General features: G+C 35.5%; 1 long non-coding RNA gene across 1 annotated transcript in view; it reads left to right on the top strand.

Moving 5' to 3' along the window:
- Positions 1 to 2,871: 2,871 nt before the first annotated feature.
- Positions 2,872 to 8,069, top strand: part of LOC119617199 — a 7,984-nt gene continuing 2,786 nt past the window's right edge. Inside the window, exon 1 of the long non-coding RNA XR_005233416.1 lies at positions 2,872 to 3,050. This is a non-coding gene — a long non-coding RNA (uncharacterized LOC119617199). The remainder of the gene's footprint in view (positions 3,051 to 8,069) is intronic.

Below are 8,069 nucleotides of genomic sequence, written 5' to 3'. Positions count from 1 at the left end.
GGGACACGGGAAGGACGGAAGAAGAGGGGCAGTGTGTTATTGTTTTTTGCCTGCGAGCGCCCGGTCTGGTCGACTCTGTAGAGGCGTGAGCTGTAGCCTCCGTAATAGCAGCTCAGTTCTTCATTAAAAGCCGAGTTCAACCGGTAAAACCTTTTCTGCGTCATTACAATATGTTACTCTATTATTAATAGACTAACATATTATTATTCTGCTTTTATAAAAGGTTCATTCAGTAAGTGATTTGTGTCTACCATATTCTGTAGTAAATCTTGGTATTTTTGTTTTGTGGCTTCCCTCATCATTAATGTTTTTCAAATTATGAATTTTATGAAATGTTTTTGCTCGTGTTTCAGCGTTCTCTTCATCCTTTACTGTAGTTGTGTTATCTGTGTTTAATATTGGATATCCATATTCTTTTTTAATTACTTTCAACATCTTTTGTCATGTTTTCAGAAAGTTTTCTGACCCACATGTGGAACCAAGACGAGACAGTCTTAAAAAGAAAACGTAAATGGAACTTACAGCTTGGTGGAGGCGTTCTGGATCCGTGGAGGTTGGTGGTTTGAGATCACAAACTGTCAAGCTCACTAAGAAGAATTTAAGAGTCTCTCTTGGCTTGACTCTACCAGGTAAGGCAATCATCAGGAGATGACTGGTTGTGTAGGAGCTACTTAAAAAGTCACAGCAATTAGAGGATTAATTGCTGACAGGTATGGATGCTGCCTCAGATGGAGCACACCCTCCTGCTGATCCTCTGTTCAGGAAAGACTCAAACACAAAACACTCACACAAATCCTGACATCTTTGTTTCTTTCCTGACTGTGTTACAGAAGTTCCTCCATTATTCTCTCTTTGCAGCGTAGATGGTTTATACCATTGCTTCCTTTTTAATATTCTGTTAGATTTTGATAAACTGAATTAGTTTTAAGAACTTTAAATGCTTTATTTCTTTATTTTATTACTTCACTCAATTAATTTGTCCACCATAGAACAATTTTTATCACTCTGTCTTCCTCCTTTCTTTATTGAATTTTCTGCAGCTTCTTTAATTGTCTTACAGACACACAAATTTATATTAATTACATTTATTGCCATGTCTATTTTGTTTAGATTTATTTAACTCAAATATCTAAATTTAATCCAGTCTACCTTACTACGATTCCATTTGTTATTTACTTTTATATTCATACTATTTAATGTTAATTCTTCTATGATTTTAATGGGACAATAATCACTACCAGTTGTTGTATTTTTTGTCTATATCTCATTCACAAACACCAGCAAGTGAGATACAAATGCCAGATCAGTTACTGACTCTGCTCCTGTTTTCACATTAATTCTTGCTCCTCTCCCATCATTAATACATACAAAATGTTTCATTTCCATCAATTCTTCTATAATGTGTCCATTTTTATCATCACACTTTCCCCATAATGTGCTATTAGCATTAAAGTCCCCAACCATAATACTCTCCCTTCCATATATTCCAGTACCTCCTCCATCAACTCAAATGATAATGTTTTACATGGGTTATAAAACTTAATTATCTTACATTTTCCTATTTTTCCCCATATTTTCACAACTTTATATTCCAGTTCTAAACCTTTCCCTAATGTCTGATATTGAAACTAACTTAATAATGATAACTTACAGTTCAGAGGATCATTGGCTGCCCTCTCCTGTCTCTAATGAACATTTATACCTCCTGCTGCCTCAATAGAGCCATGACCATCCCTAAAGACAGCTCCCACCCTGGCTTCAACCTGTTTGACCTGTTGCCCTCAGGGAGGCGCTACAGATGCATCAGAACAAAAACAAACAGGCTCAAAAACAGCTTCTTCCTGAAAGTAATTAATACCCTGTACTCTCACATGCATTAATTCTATGTGTATGTATATATACTTATGTATGTACATATATATAAATACATATCATTGTAAATATAATCATATTTATATTTATATTAATATTTATTTCTTATACTATTTGCACTGTTTTGGAGTTGGCTTTTAATCTCATTGTACATATGGTGACAAACAGTAAATTCAATTAATTTCCTTTTTGTCTATCCTTTCTTTAACTATTATATCCTTCAATAACAAAATCTAAAGTTGGTTTTAGCCTGGCATAGTGGTTAGAGCTGTTGTCTCCCAGCAAGAAGGTTGCAGGATCGCTTCCTGGCCTGGGGCCTTTCTGGGTGGAGTTTGCATGTTCTCCCTGTGCACACGTGGGTGTACTCCAGTTTCCTCCCACAGACCAAAAACATGCATCTGAAGTTGACTGGTAACTCAAAATTGTCCCTAGGTGTGAGAGCTAGAGTGGATGTTTGTCTCTATGTGTCCCTGTGATGGACTTATGACCTGTCCCGGGTGTCCCCCTCATCTCCCACAGTGACTGCTGGAGATAAACACCAGCTCCCCACGACCTAGAAAGGAGAAGCAGGTAAAAGAAGATGGATGGATGACTTGCTGGCAGCAAAATCCCAAAAAATGCATTATTTTTCATTGGATTTTAATTTCATTAGAGCCCCCCACCCCAAAAAATCATCAAAAGAAACTGTGTATTTAAACAATATTAAAATTAAAAAGGGGAATAAAGAAACCCACCATTCATTGAAAGATGTTTTAGTTCCCCCTGCCATTGTTAGTACCATGGTTTAGTCCAATGTGTAGGAGGAGTCAGGTGGGAAGCTAACTGTGTGTCTCTGTACTGCACAAACAAGTAACTTTCAGTAAGTAACTGCTTAAAAAACGATGTGTAAAACATTTTATTTGCGCCCACTTCTGAGTAGGAGGAAACACATTAGCAATGAGAATCAGACCCTGAATCAGTTTCTTCTTCTCATGACTTCGGTGGTAAAATCATGCTAAACTGCTTTGCTATGCCATGGAAATCAAAACTAGCTCCATTGCTTTGACAGATTTGAACATTTTAGCCAAAGCAAGGTAGAAAGTATTTCAATCATATTTAGCTCTGTAACCAACTCTTACATTAATGAGAAGAGTTTGAAAGGAGGGAGGGGCCGAGAGACAGAGACAGAAAAAAAGACAGTAAGTGCCTTTATCTACCAACTTTAATGTACAGACTTTTAAAATCTGAATATTTTTCTAGAAAAATCTTGGTGCTTTGAGCGTTAAGTTTAAATTATGATATCCACCCACTTCTAGGTTAATTCGTTATTTTTATCTACTCTCTTATTAGTCAACCATATATTATATAAATGTGATTATTAAATACATTTGAGCCTGGCTTCAACCTGCCATTTAAATCAATATAATTACTGATTATTCAGTATACTTTGCTGTGCTGATAAGGTTCCATCTTTACATTTTACATTACATTTCACTGTAACAAAAAAGACATTCAGTCTAGTGAAAAAGTGCAAAAGATCAAACTCAAAACCTTTCCAATAGTTTGACTGAGCTCTAAGGAAATCTATCTCTTCACTTTTATGAGACAGATGTTTTTACTTTGTAACTATTTTATTAACCAAATATATGTCAATAAGAGACTGTTTGTTAACAAAATGTGGAAGAATCATAAAACTAAAATAGCTTTCAGTGAACCCTATAAATGAGAGCTACACAGATAGTGTATTATGTCAGGTAATGCTGATATTTGCATTGAAAACTAGAAACAGGTAAAGAAAATTCCCAGGTAAATAAGATAAGCAAAGTAACCAGTTGGAACAACCAGTGTTGTTTGTTTTTTTGTGAATTATTTTCAAGAGAAGCCATCAGCTGGCTGACAGTAACATGTTGTGACAGTGACATATGCAGCAGTTTCATTTAGTAGGTTACTCATAATTTTGACATCAATGGAAAAACATGCATAAAAATTTGATCTGTAGAAAACTGCATATTGATCCATCCAGTTGTTGACATGTTTCCAACAGCCCAAAATGAAGGAGAAACTGACTTATGACGACCGACAGAGGACGACACTTAAGGCATAAAGTATTTGTTTCTTCAGACAGAAGCTTTAGACAGAAGATTTAATTCTTAGTTAATATCCTCAGTCCTATTTATTGTCTCCCCTGAATGTATGTCCATGTTAAATAGGCTTTTACTTCAACAAGACAAACAAACAAAGTGTCACTTTAACACCTATAGAATTAATTCTGTTTCAGATAACATTTGGTCCCACTTGAAAATAGTGTAAAACGTACTCTATAGCCAGTGTCAACTTTTAATTTTACTCATTTTTGTGTCAAAATCAACAAGTTAATGAGTCAAATTATTTAACACTATTGTTTGTTTACACTCTTCAGAGTAATACTGTTATTTTATGGAGTTAATTTTACACTAAATTTACTTAAAAATATACATTTTATTGTGTTATATTAAAATTTTTCTTTCTCCAGTATTTTTTTACATATACCATATAACACCAAAATTTAGCATTAAATGGCTTTTATCAAATCTACCAATCACAATAATCACAAAGTTATAAGTTTAAAGTGACAACATTTATTCAACATTATGATCCATTGCCATAATTACTTTGACAACAGTGTCAGTTTGAATGAATTATCTTCAAAACAATGAAATGTTCACCAAAGATAGCAATATGGGACAACAAACAGAGCAGTGTCATTTGCTCCATATGGCATTTATATGTCAAAGGGCTTAGGATAACATGGATGGTTGACATCAAACACAACAAAATATTGTTGTTTTAGTAATTTTATAAGCATGAAAATGTTCATGAAAACTTACTGTACATAAAGGCAATGTAAGCAGCAACAGTTTCTCTTTAACTAACTAACTAACTCAGTCTGGTAAAACAGAGGCCTTCAACTTTGCCGAAAATAACCAGATGAGGACGGTAAATAAACCCACTGTGTTTTGCCCAGTTCACTTTCATAACTTGAGCCTCATGAGAAACTTGCACTGCCTCAGAAATGTCCGAATCTCCTTTTACCATGTTTAAAGATACCATTCTCCCTGGTTCAGTGTCCAATCAATTAAAAGTTGATGAAGCTTGCCAAACATGTGCCATATGATTTTAATGTTTTTAACGAGTGTTTTGGTAATGTTTTTAAATTATATTAACTGTTTCTTTAAAAAATTGTGTTTACCTTCATAGCACATGCACCAGCTATGAAGTACAGGTCCAATTTGCTGTATGCACAGAGGATAATGAATGAGAAAATGGTGCTTTGGTAAAAGTTTTTTTCTGTGGATACAACTTTTTAAACAGTTTGTGATGATCCACAATCAAATGTTTTAAATATACTGTTGTGGTAGCAAAATAACTTCCATTCACTGTTAGATGAAATCACTCAAACAGGTTTATTTATATGTTGTGCACAAAAAATAGAGAGCATTAAAGACAATTAAGAATTAACATCAGAGTCCCAGGTCTGAATGGGGAAGCTTCAAATCCAAGCTCTGCCCCCCTAAGTCAACACAGGAGCTTATATTAAAGATACTGAAATACTGAACCAGAAGGAGGAGTTAGGGAAAAGCAGGTCAGTCTCCCATGAGGAGAAAATTCAACATCACTCCTATAAACAAGTTCATTCTGTGAGAACCCATGGGACTAGGAATAGAAGTCATAACATAATCAGGACTTATCAACAACAGGTGTTACCTTAAAGTAAACTCTGCCATTATAATACACACAGACCTTGGGATAACATTGAAGAAAGTACAATATTTACTATTTGTAGTATTAAAAGGATATGGATTATCAGATGTTACCAGATCTGTAAACATGAGAGGAGCATTCTTCAGCAAGCACCATGATTGAACTGCATTTACTCAGAGATCATTCAATTATCCACATAAATTCACAGCCCCTGGCCTGTTGTTTCCTCTCCATAAATCCATAGTCAAAGTGTAGTATTCTCAAAATCAGTTCCCCTGAAGTAAAATGTTGTTCTTTAAAATACTCAAACAAAAGTTTCAACTCGTACTAGATGATAACCTCAAAAATGTCATGCATCACATCGACTGAGAAGTTTTCAGTTGTGTAAAAATACACAAGTAAATTTAAAACACATGAAGGCTTCACATCAAAAATAGAAGGATGAGAGGGATTGCAAGCCACTTGTTGACAGTGTGCATTTCTTTGGTGCGCAGCACTATTTTGGAAGAATCTTGAGAGAATTCTGTCATCTTTTTCAGCCGAACAGAACCTGCAACAGTACCTTGCACTGAAAGACTCAACCAGACCAAACAAACTATGTAGGCCTAAATTATCCCCAGTAACCTGCACAATACTGCCATGAACATGGCAACCGTATAGTGGAATAAAAATTCCATCAGTTCTAAAACTTTAATGTCTCTAACAATAGGTGCAAGAATTTCACTAAAACCATACTATTTAACATCTTGTGCATGAAACAAGACACACAGGTGTATGTTAGCCAAAAGAGAATTCCATTTTGGAGAGAAGTTATGTAATGTAAAATAGATTTTACCCAATTTGTGAATACCTTGCTTGGGACCAAGAGGATTTGCTACCTCAAAATCATTATAGAACATCTGGATCTGCACTGAGTGCTTTTCAGTTGAAAATAGAGAATGACCCTTTGTCAACGGCAGGGGAGAAGAAGGCGAACCCAGAGTGCAGAGTCATCTTAAAGAAACTAATTTATTAAATGAAAACAAACAAAAACAAAAAGGCTAACGTGGCAGCAAAAACTAGAACTAAGTGCAAGACATAAATAGGCGGCGCATTGAGCGATGAAACATGAACAAAGGACAACAAGCAAGGAACCAAGAGCAATGAACCAGCGGAGAGTGGAGGAGAAGACGGGTTTTTAAACACAGAGGATTATCGGTAAGTGGGCACAGGTGTGTGATACTCATTACTGACAGGTGGAGGTGGGCATGGCAGAAAACCAAGTGTAGACTGAGGATGAATGGAAAAACACTGGAAACAGAGACAGCTCAAAAAGGAAATCAAGATAACTAACAAAAACCAAGAAAGACACAAAGAAAAACCCAAAACCTCACACCCTTAAGAAAAGATCCATCATAAATTATAAATAAAGTCATCAATGATTAAGCTTTTCAACATTTCGGTTGCATATGGACTTTTAAATATAGACTCCAAAGAAGATAAAATTGGAACATACATGAACTTGTCTTGAACTACAACCTGATCATATGTTCTAGTCTTCTTATTCAATCTTGTGTCAAATCTTGATCCAATTACACATTCAATCAGTTTTACAGTTTCCCACTTTTATATTCTGAGTTAAGAACTGTGAAAGGATTCTCTAGCTCTTCAAAACGTGCTTCAACTTTCTTGCACATTAGTGTCTCTTTCATTGCTAAATACATTTTTTATCACAGTTTCTTTAGTGTGATGTTGGATGTCTTTTACAATCTCTTCCATGGAAATCACAATAGAATTCACCAAACTTTGGCCAACACCTGCAGCCTCTATATCAGACATTAATGACGCACAATTATTTACAGTGTTTGCTGAAGATGAATTTGTGTCAGCCTCTCAAGATTTAGTCACCATTTCGACAATTCTGGCATCTCTTGTATCCAGAACATTTTTGGGAGGTGAAAACTCCCCATCTTCTACAGATTCAAATGAACCACTAACATGACATCTATTTAGATGCTTTCTAAAACCAGAAAAGCTACCAAAAGAATGTGAGCATCCGACTTGACCACATTTAACATGGAGAGTCCTGCCAAAATAGAGACCATGGATTAATTTAAGGTGCTTTACAAGGCTGTTTGGTGTACCATTGTTACATCTGCAGCTGCTTTGGAAGTGAAAGGGTTATTGTGTCCTTGACCTTCTTTCCTTTCAAGTTAAGTGACAGTAACTTTACCAAAATCACATTTGGCCAAATTTAAAGAAAGAAAAGTCTGTTTTACTCTCTCAAACACAGTGCTCACAGTGTCAGTGGGTTCAGACCAAGTGCTGTGTCAGGATTTGGGTTTTTGGTTTTCAGTTAGTTGCTTTATGTTTCAGTTGGTGTTTATTATTTTCTGTTATCTTGTAGTTTGGTTTGTGTTTCCTTCTGCTCTTGTCTCATGTGTCTGTGTTTGTTTTCATTTTCATTCCCCCAGCTTAGTCATCTGGTTACCTGTCAC

This window comes from Kryptolebias marmoratus, linkage group LG7 (assembly GCF_001649575.2).
Source record: "Kryptolebias marmoratus isolate JLee-2015 linkage group LG7, ASM164957v2, whole genome shotgun sequence".
NCBI lineage: Eukaryota > Metazoa > Chordata > Actinopteri > Cyprinodontiformes > Rivulidae > Kryptolebias > Kryptolebias marmoratus.
Note: the sequence above shows the minus strand (reverse complement) of the source record. Positions and strands in the feature narration are given on the sequence as shown.